Consider the following 17,961-nt stretch of genomic DNA (forward strand, 5'->3'; position numbering starts at 1 on the left):
ATGCTACCTACAAACATTAAAAATATGGAAAATAGTTCAAAACTCAAAAATTTATATAATTATGCCTTTATTCATCATATGAATTCCAAAACAAAGCAACATTTATCCTAAGTCTGAAGTTAGTTAGAATTTTAATTTCCTAATTCATTATATCCTTGAGTTCAGAGACCTAATTAAAATTTAAAATAGTTATGATACAATATACTTAAGTGCTTAGTGACACTAGTCTAACTTTAAGAAATATGCATATTCCATATCTTAACTCTTTTCAATCATCCCAAGAATATGAAATCTCTAATTATTTCATTTCCTTCATGTCTTTTCTTCTTTTATCATCATATCCTCATTATTATATACCATCCTTAGATGAAGATTCCCATCGGGTTTGCTTCATAACTTAAGGTATCGTAATTGTAATGGTAACAACACTAGATACTTAAGTATCCTTACTCCGGATTACTGATATGATTATTATGGTCATTACATTCATGTTTTATAATAAAATTTTCATTTTCCATCACTTTTTTTTTTCAATATTCTCTATTTGAAGCATATGTCAATGGTACCAGTTCATTCAACCTTGTTTGAATTAAAATTTGTTATTTTAGTTCACATATCATATTCATCACTTAGTTAGCTAGGGTGTATTGTGAATTCAGTAGATCAAATTACAACTCGCTCTAAACTAGTGATTAGATAATTAAACTCAAGTTTATAATTTTCAGTTATCAGAATTCTGACTACTATCAACCTAGACTAAGTATTAATTTTGCCTGTGGAATCCGCATAACATCATGTTTGCATTCTTGTATATATATATATAAATTTTATTTTGAAAATTTTAATTTTTTTTTCATAAACCAATTTTTTAATTTTCAAAAGTAGACTCTACTATTCCTAAATATAAATTCACATGGATGACTATCCACACCCCGCAATGATACATTGGCCCTAATGTAATGATACATGTAATGTAGAAAATATGAGGAAAAAAAGATGGATAGTATCTGTCATGAAGAACTCACCTGCAAGGTGACACTAAAAAAAATAAATATTATACAAATCCTCCACAAATGCTCCGTCAGACTAGGAGCATCAATCTGAATATTCTGGCTCATGAAGGGTCTCAACAGGCCTAATAGGGTTTCAACTGTGGGCATTATTATCAATGCTATTTCTTGTGGTGTGATCCACTTAAGCCTTTGATCGGCCTTAGGTCTATATCCTGAAATGATATGAAAAATAGAGCTGGACAAGATCCGACCCGAATCGACAGATTTGACCCAATCGAATTGGTCGGATTCGATCCAACCCGAACCGAAGGCCAGGATCAGGTCGGATCGAGTTGGCCCACTCAGATCCGACCGCACAACGAGTCGAGTTCGGGTCAGCAGCCAATCCGAACCGATCCGATCCAATCCGCACAACGTTCATTCAACACTATTTCCTGTAATGTTGTCCACTGGAGATTGAGATATACCTCATTTTTGGTTTAATATCATAAAATGATCTAGAAAAATAGATGGACAACATGGATGAAATAAATACATCATGGTGGGGTCCACAGGGCTGGTAGCAGGGGGAGTAGCCAATCCATCCTCTCATGCCTCAACCCGTGGCTCATCGAGCACCGAGCTGTGCTAGACTGCCCGGTGCCCAAGAACTAGCTGTGTATTGACGTCAGTAAGTTCTGTGGGTCCCATCATGAGGTATGTGTTATATCCAAACCGTCCATCCATTTGGTGGGCTCGTCTTAAGGTTTGAGTTGAAAAATAAGACAGATCTAAAGAACAAGTGGACCTCACTACAAAAAGCAGTGGGGGGTTGAACGTTTGTAATTGAAACTCTTTTAGGGGTCACAGAAGTTTCGGATCAATATGAAATTTGTTTTTCCTCTTCATCCATGTAGTGACCTTATTAACAGATTTGATGGAAAATAAACGTTATGGTGGGCCCTACAAATTTTTTAACGGTGAAAATCATATTTTTTTTGTAGTTTTTTAAATTTTTCAAAAAAAAAAAATAAAAAAATAGAAGACTCGATCCGAACCGTACCCAACCCAATCCGACTCGATTTCCTTGACCGAGTCGGACTCGGTTCGGGTCAGGCCAGCAGTGCAATGAATCGGATCGAGTTAGATGACCCGAACTCAGTCCCGGATCGAATCGAGTTTGGGTCAATTCATTGAAAATTTCTGACCGAGTCGAGGTGGACCCAATCCGGTCTTACTCGACTCGATGCCCACCTCTAATGAAAAATAAATAAATAAACAGTGGATAAAAGCCATAGGCAATCGGAACCCAGCCTGTGTTGAGCGGGGATCGACTAGGGCAGTGGAATCCTTCGGTACAGGGTCGGGTATCCAACCGGCCCTACTTGATGTAAGGGTTCATCCACACCATCCATCCAATTTTCCATATCATTTTAGGGTATAAGCTCATAAATAGAGAAATCTAAGGCTTAAGTGACCACACCATAGGAAGAACTAATGATAGTGATGCCCACTATTTAAACTTTCCTAGGGCCCACCATGATGTTTTGTTGCCATCCAACATGTTTATAACGCCACATAGACTCGGACGAAGAGAAAGAAAACACAAATATCAGCTTGATCTAAAACTTCTCTGGCCCACTGAAAGTTTTCATTTGTAGGTGTTTAATCCCCACTGCGTGGTCCACTTGAGCCTACGGATCTGCCTCATTTTTGGGTTTATCAACTAAAATGATATGTCAAAATAGATGAACGGTGTGGATAAATCCACGTCCCTAAAAATATAGACAACACAGTTTTTTTTTTTTTTAATTTTCCTTTCATGAGGAGGGCCGCACTGTAGAAAACAATGACGGCCAATGGATTTACTCAAGATACATGTGTGGACCCCACTGGGCACGAAAGTCATGAAATCCCATTCACCAAGTGGCCCACACCATGGAAGACAGTGGACAACCAATGGATTGACTAAATGTACACGTATGGCCCACATGATGAGTGGATCCGCCTAACTTTTGCACCTATGTTTTTCAAGTGGGGTGTACGTTCTTCAGTGGTACGCCGTACACGTGGCACCGTTTCGTGAATCATGTCCCATCTTTATGAGATTATACGGTAAAGCCACTAGAACTCGATTGATTTAATCATTTAGGACCTTTCATCTAACTTACCCACCTATGGATGGAAAATGGTTCAAAATACACGTCAATGGAATCATCCTAACCATCTGATCAATGGATTTAAGAAACAACGGTAGATAGCCAAAATGTTTGACGGTCTACATTAGGTGTGCGAAAGTGAAGAACGGTGATGAATGGTACGGTTCAATAGGTCTGACTTTTTAAAGATAATCCATTACAGGACTACAGATGGACGGTCCGGATTGATATGTAGCCCTGGTGCGTTAATGGTTTGATAACGATTGAAAAGAGCTACGAAAGGCAGGAAGCATCATGAGAAAGAGCAACAATAGGCTGGGAATCTTTTTAAGGTCTGTTTCGTTCATGAAAAGCATTGGAAAGTGTATAGTATTTCTTTAGTCAGTTTCAGGAAACTATGGGAAAGAAATATGGTTCTCATTTGTTTTTTCACAAGAATTTCTTGGGAATTTAGAATGTATTTTCAAATTTACTGTTAGGCATTAATAATAATAATAATAATGATAATAATAATAATAATAATTACAAAACAATACCTACTTAATACATTCTAATGCCTTTTTCAGAAAAGTTTTTAATAAAGTACCCATTAATTTAAGTAATTATCATGGGGTAGCTTCCTTAGTGCAAGGGGACCGCTATTGGGTGAGCCTCACTGTGATGTTTATTCGAAATCCACCCTCACCATTAGGTGCATCACTTCTATTTGTTTTAGGGCACAAAAATTGGTGGTTCAAAGGTGTACTCCACAGTCAAAAATAATATATAGGCTAATGCTCACCGTCCAAACTATTTCCCTTGGTTTTGCCCACTTGAATCAGGGATGGGCCTCCTTTTTGGTCACTCGACCTAAATTTTAATTGGTATGTAAGGGTTGGAGTAGATTTCATATAATCATCATGATTAGCCTTATAAAAATCAAGCATGGATGTCTCTCATTCAACTGTTTTCTTTGGTATGGTCCATCTAAATCCTGCGCCACCTTGAATTTTTTCATGTTGGGCCTAATGTGGAATTATACATCTAATGACCAGAGTGGATATTGCATATCATGGTGCCCAGTAAAAAAACATCAAGGTGTTCATCTTTATTTATTATTATTATTATTTTAATTTCATAGCAAATCTATGTTTTTTTTCAACAGTCGTGAGAGGGATATGCACCTTGATATTTTATAAATATGGCCCACCTGGATGTATATGCAAAATCCACTCCAACCTTAAATGTGTACTCCCACATTAGCACCGGTGCTAAAAACCATGCTCACACCAAAGGAACCCTTTGGGATGGAGATGTTCATATTTGTTTTTTTACAGGGTCCACCATGATAATTATATAAAATTCCCTCCAACCATTAGACGCCACATCAAAAATGAGGCAGGGGCTAAAAAATGAAGCCAATTCGTGATTCAAGTGGGCCACACTGAGGGAAATAGTTTGGAGGGAAAGCATTGCCTTTTAACTGATCCAATCATGTGGTCTACCTAAATCACAGATTAGGTTGATTTTTGGGCCTTGGGCCTAACAAGGGTCACTCACTTGATGGTTCGGGTGGATTTCACATAAACATCACGGTGGGGCCCACCTTAGCGACCAACCCTTTGCTCCCACAATCACCCCAACTTTCCTTAAAAAAATAAAATAAAATCAATGAACATACTCTCCAATGGTAATTATTGATAATCACTTAAATTAATTAATGGAATAACTTATTGAAACTTTTTGCAAAAGGTATGAGAACCTAAATTCTGGGTATATTTTCTTGTAAAAAAATCTCTAGAAAACTTTTCAAGTAGCCACTCACATATCCGGATTAGGACATGTAGCACATGTGGATGCTTAAAAATGGATTGGGGCACATGTGGAATGCTTGAAGGTGGATAGTGGTATGTATGGACTTGAAGATAGATGGTGGTACATGTGGCATATGCTACATGTGTGGGTGCTTAAAGCTTATTTGTAGCACATGTAGTTTAGGTGAGGTGCTTGAAGATGTATAGTAGCACATGTGGCGTTACAAACCTATTGTCATATTTGACATGTGAGCACTTGAATCTAGATGTCAACACTTATTACATTGCTACCATTGGTATATGTGGCATATTTAGATTTATTGATGATAGACAATGGCATGTGTCACACATCAACACATGTGGAGTACTCTATACATGTGTGGGGCATAAGAAAAGACAAATGGTGACACATAACACATGGGGCACAATACAAGATGAATGGCGTCATATGTGGCACATTAGCACACGTGGGATGCTTTGCATATACTGGATGTAAGAGAAGGTAGATAGTGACACATTTGCATTATGTGGCACAATGGCATGTGTAGTATAACTAAAGATGGACCGCAGTTCATTGGTACATTGATATATATATGATACATATGAGACGATTGAAGATGCACGATGGCACATTTAGGCTTGATCTCCCTGTGAAATTCATTTTCTTTTCACCATCCAAAAATGATTTTCTTAAGAGTGGAAGTGGAAAAATAAATTATTTATTTTCCAACGAAAAAATGATATTCGCACAAATTTCCACAAAGAAAGGCTTGACAAACTATAGAAAGCGAGTTTCATATGAGATAATGTTTCATTTTCTTTCCCCGCCATCAATCTCAAGAAACCCTTATATTGCACCCTCCCTTTTGGCTTAAGGACAAATAAAATTTCTTTTTTCAAAATAATACTTTTCATCTTCCAAATATGGTAAAAACCCATACCATTGTTAAATTTTTTATATGAAAAAATAGTTATGGTTAGGTTAGTAAAATCTTTTTAAAAATAACAATATTAACCATCTCCCAAATCCCTAAAACGCCAAACCTAACCCTTGCCTCCCCTCTCTCCTCCTAAACTATAGCCTAACCTTAGCCTCTCCCAAACCCAAAGATAAAATGGTATCATCCCGTGGTTAACTGTCAAGTATATAGTTGCTCCAGCAAGGCTTTGTCAAATTTTCCCAATGGATTTTAGAAGCTCTAACATGGTTCCATCTGTGTAATTAACACTTGACTTGTCAATGGATATTGACTACATGGTGATTTTTGATTTTAAAAAAAAGAAAATAACACTTAATTAAGAATAGGTATAAGGGAAGGTATTGTCTAGAGGTGTACATGAGTCGAACCGAGTTGAGCTGGGCACGGCTCGACTTGGCTTGGCCACTTGCTTACCCCAACTCGAACTCGGCTCGGCTCGGTCCTCGGGCCTGACTAGCCAGCTTGGCTCAGTTCGGTCAGTAGCTTAGGCTAGTTCGAGCAAAGATCTAGCTGAGTTCACCTGTGCAGCATTTTCATAAACACATGGACTGCACCTTCAAAATCTCACTATATGTAAAACAACAGCAATGGTTTTATAGGTATTTCATCAAACACCTTCTAAGCAATATAAAAATCAAGAAAAAAGGGTATTTGTTTTATATACATACCTTCCTTGCCACTAGCCACACTACATTGAGTCATTTCATCAAACACTTGGTAAGAAACATCATTGTCGGGTGCTGGAGAATGGCAAGAAATAGAAGAGAGGAGAGTGGTACTGGTCGCCCGCCATTCGAGCGCTGAAGAGAGTCGAGTTCGAGCTAGGGTTAGGGTTTTTAGGGTTGGAAGAACGACTGAGACGAGAGAGTGTTGGGGGGTTAGGGTTTTATTTTTTTTATTTTTTTTTAAATAATCTATTTTGGGTGTCCGAATTTTTTATATATACTTACTCAAAAATCGATCCGAGCTGAATTGAGTTGAGTTTGAGCTCAATACCAAGTCGAGTTGAGTCGAGCTAGGTCCAGCTCGGACTCGACTAAAAAATTTTCGAGCTCAATAAAACTAGCTCGACTTTGCTCCCACACAGTTTCGATCCGAGTCGAATCGAGCTTTTTCGAGTCGATCCGAGCGAGCAAACGAGCTAACTTGACTCATGTACACTTCTAATATTGCCTATCTTTAACAGGAAAGGGATAGTTGTCACGCCCTAAACTTGAAAACCGGGCTCACAAATTTCTCGATCGCCGAATCCAGTGTTGACAGCCTCCGTAGTACCCCATTCTCAGCTCCCAACGTCTATACGCCAGATTCCGATCTTGGGATCATACAAGGAGGATTTTTCCAATGTACATTTAACTCGTAACAAGCATAACCACAAGTTTACCCAAATCACAAAGGCAACATCATCATCATATATCCACTAATATAATACATTTGAATACAGTGCTGAAAGGGAAATATATAAATCGAAAATCAAAGCTCCAGAGGTCCGCTACATGCTCCAAGCTCAACGCTACTACAACCTAATGCCACCTGCACGCATTTATCGTGCATAAACTTATAGAAAGCTTAGTGAGTGGTGAAAGTGTGTGTACAAGGTAAGTGCTAAGTAAGCAATATCAGAATGATTAGAGTAAGCGGAAATACTGACAAGCTCATAAATCATACAATATCAGAAATACTGGCAAGTTCATAAATCATACGATATCAGAGTAATGTGAAAACATACTGATGGACCCATAAATACCATCAGCCTTATCCAAGCTATGCGATGCAGAGATATAATAAAAATAATATCATATACTGATGAAGCAATGTATATCATCTATGCAATGTGGAGACAGTAAGCCAAATATCAGATGTTGATGATGCAATGTAATATTCAAATCCCCATGAGTTCACGAATACCGTAGCCGTATCTAGGCCATATAAATGCAGAAATGTAGCAACCCGAAATGTCATATGTCGAGGATGTAATGTAATATGCAATATGTGGTGTGAATGAAATGACCAAGCTGCAGTGTAAAGTTGGGATGATAGTACGCAGTATCGCAGGCTATGGGGTCCATCACAAGGGACTTCTATCCAAACCAGTCCCATACCTAAATTTTGATAGTCAGATTCAATGTGGTAAACTCCTGATCTCAGGTCAGTTGCCTGCCCTAATTGAATCCTGGCCATTGTGAAAGTACACATAACAAACAGTTGCGCACCACCAGCTCGAGTGGATAGTGAATGAATGAATGAGTATGCAACTCATGCTCCACGAATCAGTATGGTTCCTCTCTGGGATCATCACCGGGGTCTAGTACACTCAACGCCACCTGTCGCCGCCCCATGAAGTGCACAACTAGATAATTGGAAGAGACCTCAATATCCACCTGGTGAGTAGTCTGCCAATACCTACCTAGCTTGTCAATAGTAGACCCATTCCTCGAGTTGGTTAAACTCAGCCTAGCTATGCCTACTCACTCGGGTGGGTAAGGCCACACCCCCTCTCAACTGACCACGACACAATGGGAGACACGGCCTGCTGGTATTCGGCACTCGGGTGCTTATGTATATCCACTCGGTCTCGACGTTGAGGAGTCCTCTGGTACCAAGAGGTTTTAGGAATTTTTACCCAGGGTCATCTATGGTAGCCCAATGCTAATAACATATTTCCTGTGTTCAATCTGACCATCCACGATATGCCTGTGGAGGCTACGACCTTGATGTCGCTAGGGCATATAGTAATCACCATCACATAATGCAAAATGTATGAGTCATGTAGTCCAATCATGCATTAATCCTATGCATACCGTGCGCTCATGTGGGATAACTCTGCCTATCAGGGAGTCCCATAAACCACCGACACTATGGCATATGCAATGGTCAATCATATCTAATAACAAAAATGCAGATGATGCATATGGTCATGTATTATGATGCTATGCTGTCACATACTCATAATCAGTATTCCCGATCGCCGATCCGGTGCCGACAGCCTCCGTAGTACCCCATTCTTGGCTCCTAGCATCCATACGCCAGATTCAGATCCTGGGATCTTACAGAGGAATTTTTTTTGTACATTTATCTCATAATAAGCATAACTACAAGCATACCCAAATCATAAAGGCAACATCATCATCACATATCTACTAATATAATCATATGATAACAGAGTAAGCGAAAATACGAACAAGTTCATGAGTCAATCAATATCAGAATACGCAATATAGGACAATTATGCAAATGAGGAGTCATAAAGAGCCAAATATCAGATGTCGAGGATGCGATGTAATATGCAATTCATGATGAGTTCACGAATAGCGTCAGCCGTACTTAGACCACATAAATGCAGAAGCACAATAATCCAAAATGCCATATGCCACGGATGTAATGCAATATGCGGTGCGAATGGAATGACCATGCTGAAGTGTGAAGTCGGGATGATAGTACGTAGTATTGCAGGCTAAGGGGTCTATCACAAAGGGCTTCTATCCAAACCAGTCTCATACCTAAATTTAGATAGTCAGACCCAATATGATAGACTCTTGATCTCAGGTTAGTCGTGCGCCTAACCGAAATCCTGGCCATACGAAGGTACATAACAATTAGTTGCGCACCACCAGCCCGAGTGGATAGTGAATGAAATGAATGTATGAGTATACAACTCCTACTCAATAAGTCCACATATCAGTACGGTTCCTCTCTGGGATCATCACCGGGGTTTAGTATACTCCAAATGGCACTGCTGTTCTCCCAGCCGCACAGTCCAAGTGAGCATAAGAAACCTCACTATCCACCTGGCCAATAGTCTGCCAATACCTATCCAGCACGTTGATAGCGGACCCATTCACGAGCTGGTCAAACTCAGCCAAGTAATGCCCCCTACTCTCGGGCTGGTAAGGCCAAACCCCCTCCCAACCGACCACGACACAGTAGGAGACGCGGCCTCCTGGTATTCGGCACTCTAGCGCTCATATATCCACTCGGTTTCGACGTTGGGGCGTCCTCTGGTACCAAGAGGGTTTAGAAATTTTCACCCAGGGCCATCTATGGCAACCTGATGCTAGAATAAATTTTTGGTGTCTCATCTGGCTATTCACGATATGCCTGTTGAGGCTACAACCTTGATGTCGCTATGATATACAGTAATCATAATGCAAGGTACATGAGTCATACAAACCAGTCATGCATCAATCCTATGCATACCGTGCGCTTATGCTAGATAACCTCTGCCTATCAGGGAGTCTCATAACAATATGCTCAATGACCTATGCAATGATCAACCACATCTCATAATAAATATGCAGATGATGCGTGTGGGCATGTATCATAATGTTATGCTGTCACATACTCATAATCGATATCAATAACCAGCATCGACAATCGACCTCGATAATGTGGACATTTAACTGACATTGCCCCCAAAGAATGGCCCACATAGATCCTAACATATAGTGGACCCATGACCTCATAAAAGGGACAAATATACAACACCATGGGCCTCACTCAAGAGCTTAATACACATCACGATGGGCCTAACATACATTACAATGGCTCCATAGCCTAGCCCTCAAACACACCACAATGGGCTTCGTACAATCATAATGGGCCGCGTCACATGGGTCTAATACGCATCACATGGGTTGCATCACATGGGCCTATATACATCGGATGGGCCACGTCCTATGGGCCCCGAATACATCACAGTGGGCCACAACCCATGGGTCTCAAGTACATCGCAATGGGCCTCTCACATGGGTCCATTATGCATCACATCAAGATGGGCCTCAATGGATGGCCACAGATACATCACATTGGGCCTCATAAATATCAAGGTGGGCCTCAGCAACAGGCCATAAATACATCAAGGTGGGCCTCCTCAAATGGGCCTTATAAATATCAAGGTGGGCCTCAACAACAGGCCACAAATTCATTAAGGTGGGCCTCCTCAAATGGGCCTTATGTACATACCAAGGTGATTTCAGTGGTAGACGTTTTAATGCTCACATTGCCGTGTGGTCCACTTGATAAATAGATCGGTCCACTTGATAAATAGATCTGTCTTATTTCGTTTCAAGCGTTAAAATGAGCTTGCCCAAAAAGGTTGGCTGGTTTGGGTGCAACACATGCATCATGGTGGGTCCCATATAGACGGACGACATGGATGAAACAGGTGGGTCCCATATAAACGGATGGCATGGATGAAACAGGTGGGTCTCATGTAGCAGTGGCCAACCACAGTAATTATATAATATATAATATAATATATTATATGTATTATATATACATATATACATATACGTGTGTGTGTGTGAAGCCGTGTAGTGGCAGCGTCCAACGTCCAGAGACGCTGGACGGCCTGAATGAAAGGAAAAATAAATTTCATATTAATCCAAAACTTATGTAAAAACCTCAAATGGGTTCCAATGGCAGACATTCAATCCCACTATTTCTTACTGTGTGGGCCACCTGAGCCACGTATATGGCTGAAATTTGGAGGGCGGCCCACTGCCCTAAGCGCCTACAAAATGGACGGCGTGGATATGCAAAACACATCACGGTGGGGCCCACATATGGGACCGTGCTCCCTGGCTAGTCTGACCATCTGCTCGCCGGCGGAGTAGCGCCTGCGCATGTTGCTGACAGCAGCAACGCCTGCTGTAGTGGCATGCACTCTCCTTTTTTTGTTTTATTGAGGTTTTTCACATGTGGGGCCCGCTTCTGGTGGATCCACTCCACCCATTGGATTCCAGGGCTTAAGACCGTCCAAATGAGCCCAATATGTAGTGTGTTTTTGGCGAGTAAAAACATCAAGGTGGGTTTCAAAGGTTAAAACACTGTTTCCTATGCTATGGCCCGCTAGAACATCGGATCAGCTTCATTTTTCGATTGAACGGCTAAAATGAGCTCGGAAATGGAATGGATGGCGTGGATTAACAACATGCATCAAGGTGGGGCCTGTATAAGTGGCCCTCTCCAAAACCTTTATATCTAAACATTTTTTTTTGTTTGTCAGTACACTGTTGCGGTTTTGGATACCACATATCAAGGTGGGCCTTACCTTCAGATGCATTGTCTTGGTGGACCACCATAGGCACGGATGGTGTGGATAAAATATACACCAAGGTAGGGTCCATCCGAGTGGGTCACACGACCATCTATCACAAAACAAAAATGAAAAGAAAGGGAGAGAGAGAAAGAGAGACACACGTGCGATGGAGGGGCCCCGACACTATGGGCCCTTCGATCCATGCATTCAATCATACATCAAGTGGGTCCCAATACATGTGGGCCCACCAAATCAAAGATCAACAGTGAAGATTCCTCCTCCACTCAAAATGGACGGTTTAGATGACCTCTAGCTATGCAAAGAATATAAACATCATGATGGGGTCTATGGAGAATGGCCCCATTATGGAACGATCATGTGGATCAAGGTGGGCCATCGGCCACACCTAGGGTCCAAAGTGAGATCCATATCATCAATCGGTAGGCCTTACTTGGCCCTTCATTAAAAAAAGAGAATCTAGGCTTAATAGAGCACCCACTATGATCCAAAGATCAAAATCTACACAAAAGAAAATCACCCACCTCGAGATCTCTTCTTCGTTTTCTGCCAATGCATGATAGAGCCCCAAAGAGACAACTTCAATGGTGGAGATGATCCTTAGATGGTGGAGATGGGAGATAGGGAGGTGGGCCACACTAGCTCTCTCATGGGAGTCATAGACGTGGGTTGCTCCATGGAGGGATTGCTTGGAGAAAAAAGAGATGAGAGAAGAAGTGATGTAAGAGAAGTGAAGGGAGAGAGATGGTGAGGTGATAGAAAAGTTGACTTTAGATAAGGGTGATGTAAGAGGGGGATGATTGCTTATACTTGACTTGATAGGATGGAGTACTTGACTTTTGATATGATTGATGGGACATTCTCTTGGGATTACAACGCGCGATATTTTTTCTCGAACTGAACGCGGGTCCACATCCCCCTGCTAGGGTACCGGATCGGTATGCAAGACGCGACATCGGAACTGCGGCGACGGCGCGATCACACTGGTGCAAGTCTCTGGTCGAGCCGACTCAGATATACAGGACACATTTCAAGGTCACGCACAAACGTCGATAACCGATCGCAAGTCACCGAAATTTGACCGAGAGGACAGCAGAAGCTGGCAGAACAGTACGGGCTATGAATGGACTTAACTAAGAACCCGGTTAACATTGTGAGACTCGTATCCTAGCCTGTACCATTCCATAGGCTCCTGCGGTCCTCCCGGTCGAATTCCGGTAACCTGCGATACGTAAATAGCATTTGCATGCGACCTTGAGTGTCATCCCATAATTTCTAGTCATCTTGACCTAAGACCTATGTCATTGCGACCGCATCGTCGCTGCGGTTCCAACGCCGCGTCTCGTATGACAATCCGAGATGTACATCAAAAGATGTAGGCCGTGCTTTATTTGAACCTTGATCGCATATGTGGGACCCACCTATGGCATGGCACGCCACCTTATGCATGCATGACATCATCATCCTCATAATTTTCTAGCCACTTATGGCTAGTCTAGACCCCTAGCCACCTATAGCTAGTCTAGACCCCTAACCCCCTCCCTTACATTCATTATGACATGCATTTATTACTCTCTCTCTCTTATCTCTCTCCCTCCCTCTTTCTTTCTTATTTCCTAGCAAGAGAGAGAGCTCCCAATGTCCATTAGAGCTCTCCATTTCCTACCCTTTTGCAAGCTCTCCACCCCTAAATCCAACCCTCTAAAATCAATCTCAACCATTGAATTTTGTTCCTTTGGAGCTCTAGATCACATTGGTGGAAGGAGTCCAAGATCTAAGGTGGGTGCTTCTCTCTCTCTTTCTCATTTTTTTGTGTGATGTATGGCCCACTCAGATGGACCCCACCTTGATGTATGTCTTATCCAAACCGCCCAAGTCATGTGGACTCTACCTTACGGTGGCAGAAAAAAAAATACAAGTATCTGACGGATTCAAATCAGGTAGGCCACGTTGATGTGGGACCTACCTTGATGAAATGTGGGCCACGATACATGCAGGACCCACCATGATGTCCGTGTTCATCCATGCCGTCCAGCGTCCAAAGACGCTGGACGTGATAGGGAAGGCTAACACGGAGTGCGTGTACTGACAGGGGCGGGTACTAACAGCTAACAAAAAAAATATTTCTTTTAAAGTTTGGGGTGGGCCACTTATGCAGGCCCCACCCTGATGTATATAGATAATCCATGCCATCCATTCCGTTTCTTAGCTCATTTTAGACGTTGATCCAAAATAGGAGACTGATCTGACAATCAAGCGGGCCATACCATAGGAAATAGTAGTGGTTACCGTTAAAGAAACCATCTTGATGTTTTTATTTGTCAAATATGCTGTAATTGGTCTTGTTTGGCTTGTCTTGAGTGGTAGAAGCTAATGGGCGGGACGGATTTTCCTAATGAGGGCCCCACCTATAAAATTTCCCAAAATCATTAAAATAAAATAAAATAAAATAAAGGTAAAGCAGCAGCAGCTGTTGCTGTCAGAGCACGCAGCAGGCGCTGCTTGCGGCTGACGGACGAGCGGACGGGCTGGGGCTCACGGCCATCAACACCATGAATTTGATGGGTCCCTACAAACCAGGCGTCCATCCTAAAAATCAGCCTTATACGGGACTCAGGCGGGCCACATCAGCTAGAATCATGTGAAAACATGCCTAAACATATAAAATCATTTGGTGGGGCCTACCTGAGTTTTGGATGTGATTGAAACTTGGTTTGGACCTCTAATTTTATGGGACACATATAATGGACGGAGTAGATCTGGTTAATGTGGGTCCCACCTAGGATAAAAGAAAAAAATAATAATAAATATACATGTATATACCTTGACGTCCAGAGGAGTCTGGACATCCAACGTTAAATAGGGAGGGCCCCCTTGGCCCCAATTGTGGACCCTACCATGATGTATGTTCTACATCCATGCCGTTCATTTAATAGGTCCCCTTGTATGATGCGTTGGTTCCAAAAATCAGCCATAAAAAGTTCTTGGATGGCCCACACCATCACCTTTCATGCGGTGGTATGCCAAGACACATGGAATCAACTGCTGGGGTCCACACGCAGCTTGGATCCACCTGAAACTCGGTTTGGACCCTTAAATTGGTGGGACACACACAATGAATGGGTTGGATTTGTGAACTACATCATGGTGGACCCCAGGACCACATAACCATACCAAAAGTTTGGTGGACAAATAAACATTACAGTGGCTCAGTCCACGTGACCTTATAAACAGGTTGTATGGCAAGTAAACATTGCAGTGGGCCCCTGGCCCATGTAACTTTATCAACAGATTGGATGCAAGTAAACATTGCAGTGGGTTCCATGATCGTGTGACCCCATCAACAGGTTGGAAGAAAAATAAATATTGTAGTGGGCCCCAGGTCTATAAGACCTTATCAACAGGTTGGATGCAAATAGATATTATAGTGGCCCAGGTTGGATGATAAATAAATATTATGGTGGGCCCAAGGTCCACGTGACCTTATGAATAGATTGGATTGCAAATAAATATTACAGTGGGCCTAAGGTCCATGTGACCTTATGAATAGATTGGATTGCAAATAAATATTACAGTGGGCCCTAGGCCCATGTGACCCTATGACTAGTTTGGATGGAAGATAAACATCATGTTGGCCCCAGTTTGGATGGACAGTATGTTGGGCCCTAGGTTGGGTGGAAAATAAACATTTTGGTGGGTCTTACTTAAGACCTATTTATGTATGTGTTGTGTCCACAATTGTGGACCTCCATCATGGAACATGTGACTTATCTATACCTTCCACCCCTATGGGACCCACCATGATGCATGTGTTTCATCCAACCGTCCAACCATTTTTGGAAAATGATCCTTTTTTTAAGGTTTGGGACGAAAATAAGATAGATTTATTTATCAAGTGGACCATAGTGCACGGTGAGGATTGAACGGGTATCTTTGAAATCTTGAGACCTTATGATTAGATTAGATGGGAAATAAATGTTATGGCGGGCCTTGAAAATTTTAGTAGTGGAAATCATTATCACCACTTATATTTGAGTGTGGCCCATTTGATATACATGGGGCCCATTGGTGTGTCCCATTTGATGTATGTATGACCATGTTATGAGGCCTACTTTGATGTATGTTGTGGCCCATTTGTCAGGCCCACTTGGATGTATTTTTATCCACACCATCCAGGGTAGGCACCCCATTATGATATATATCAGGGCTCATGGGTCGAGGCCCATTAGTGCTGCCTATTTGATACAACCCACTTGATGTGTACGAGGCCCATTAGTGCGGCCCATTGATGCAAGGCCTATTGTGACATGTATTGGGCCCATGACGCGTGACCCATTTGATGCGTATAAGACCCATGGGTAGGGCCCACATATTATGTATTTGAAGCCCATGAGCAGGGCCCACCTGAGGTTTATATATGGGCCCCATTAATGTGGCCCACTTGTATTTGAGGCCCACGGGTTGCGGCTCATGGGTCGTGGCCCATTGTGATATATACTCAGCCCATACGTCGTGGCCCATTGAGATGTGTTTCCGACCCATTTAGTGAGGCCATTGTGAAATATTCCTACTCATGTTATGAGGCCCATCGAGATGTATTTCTGGCTCATTTATGCCGCCCACTTGTTGGATTAGCGCCCATTGATGCGGCCCAATGATGCGACCCACCGTGATGTTCATATTAGGCTAATGGTGCGGCCCAATGTATCGACCCACGGTGATGCGTAGGCCCACGTGCTGTGTCTGTAAGGCCCACCTATGATGACTATTTGAGGCCACCTGTTGGATATTTGGGCCCACCTTATGTTTGACTCTACATGGGCCACTACTTGGGAGCAATGTGGGTTAAATGTCCATTTTGATGGGCGATGATGGTTGAATGTTCATATTGTGACCTTCCTATAGGCCATGTTCGACCAATCAACGAGGCTGATTATTGATCAATTCGATTGTCGTGGCCAATTGCCGATTCGATTATCGATGCTGATTATGATTGTTGTGGTCGATTGGCCGATTATCGATCAAGGCCAATCATCGTGGCCGATTGTGGATTCCGATTATGATGTATATTCTGTCCGTAGGTTGAAGCCCACTATGATTTATAAAGGCCCATGGACGTGGCCCATTGTAATGTATATGTAGCCCATGTGATGCGTATTAGCCCCATGTGACGCGGCCCATTATGATTGTACGAAGCCCATTGTGGTGTGTTTGAGGGCTAGGCTATGGAGTCATTGTGATGTATGTTAGGCCCATGTGAAAGGCCCATCGTGATGTGTATTAAGCTCTTGATTGAGGCACACGGTGTTGTATATCAGGCCCTTTGTGGGGCCATGGGTCCACTATATGTTAGGATCCATGAGGGCCATCCCTTGGGGGCAATGTTGGTTAAATGTCCACATTGTCGAGGTCGATTGTCGATGCCGGTTTGATACCGATTATGAGTATGTGACAGAATAGCATCATGATACATGCCCATACGCATCATCCGCATGTTTGTTATGAGATGTGGTTGATCATTGCATATTTCATTGAGCATGTTGTTATGAGACTCCCTAATAGGCGGAGGTTATCTCACATGAGCACGCGGTGTGCGCAGGATTGATGCATGACTGGATTGTATGACTCATGCATCTCGTATTATGATTCTTGTACGCCCTAGCGACATTAGGGTCGTAGCCTCCACGGGCATATCATGGATGGCCAAATGGGACATCGGAAATGTTTTGTTCTAGCATACGGGCGCCATAAATGTCCCCGGGTGAAAATCCCTAAACCTCCGTGGCCAGGAGACGCCCCAACGTTGAGGACCGAGTAGATACATGAGCGCCGAGTGCCGAATACCGGAGGCCGCGTCTCCCACCGTGTCGTGGTCGGTTGGGAGGGGTGTAGCCTTACCCGCCCGAGGGTAGGGGTAATACTAGGCCGAGTTTGACCAGCTCGTGAATGGGTCCGCTATCGACATGCCGGATAGGTATT

The sequence above is a fragment of the Magnolia sinica genome, chromosome 4 (genome assembly GCF_029962835.1).
Source record: "Magnolia sinica isolate HGM2019 chromosome 4, MsV1, whole genome shotgun sequence".
Taxonomy (NCBI): domain Eukaryota; kingdom Viridiplantae; phylum Streptophyta; class Magnoliopsida; order Magnoliales; family Magnoliaceae; genus Magnolia; species Magnolia sinica.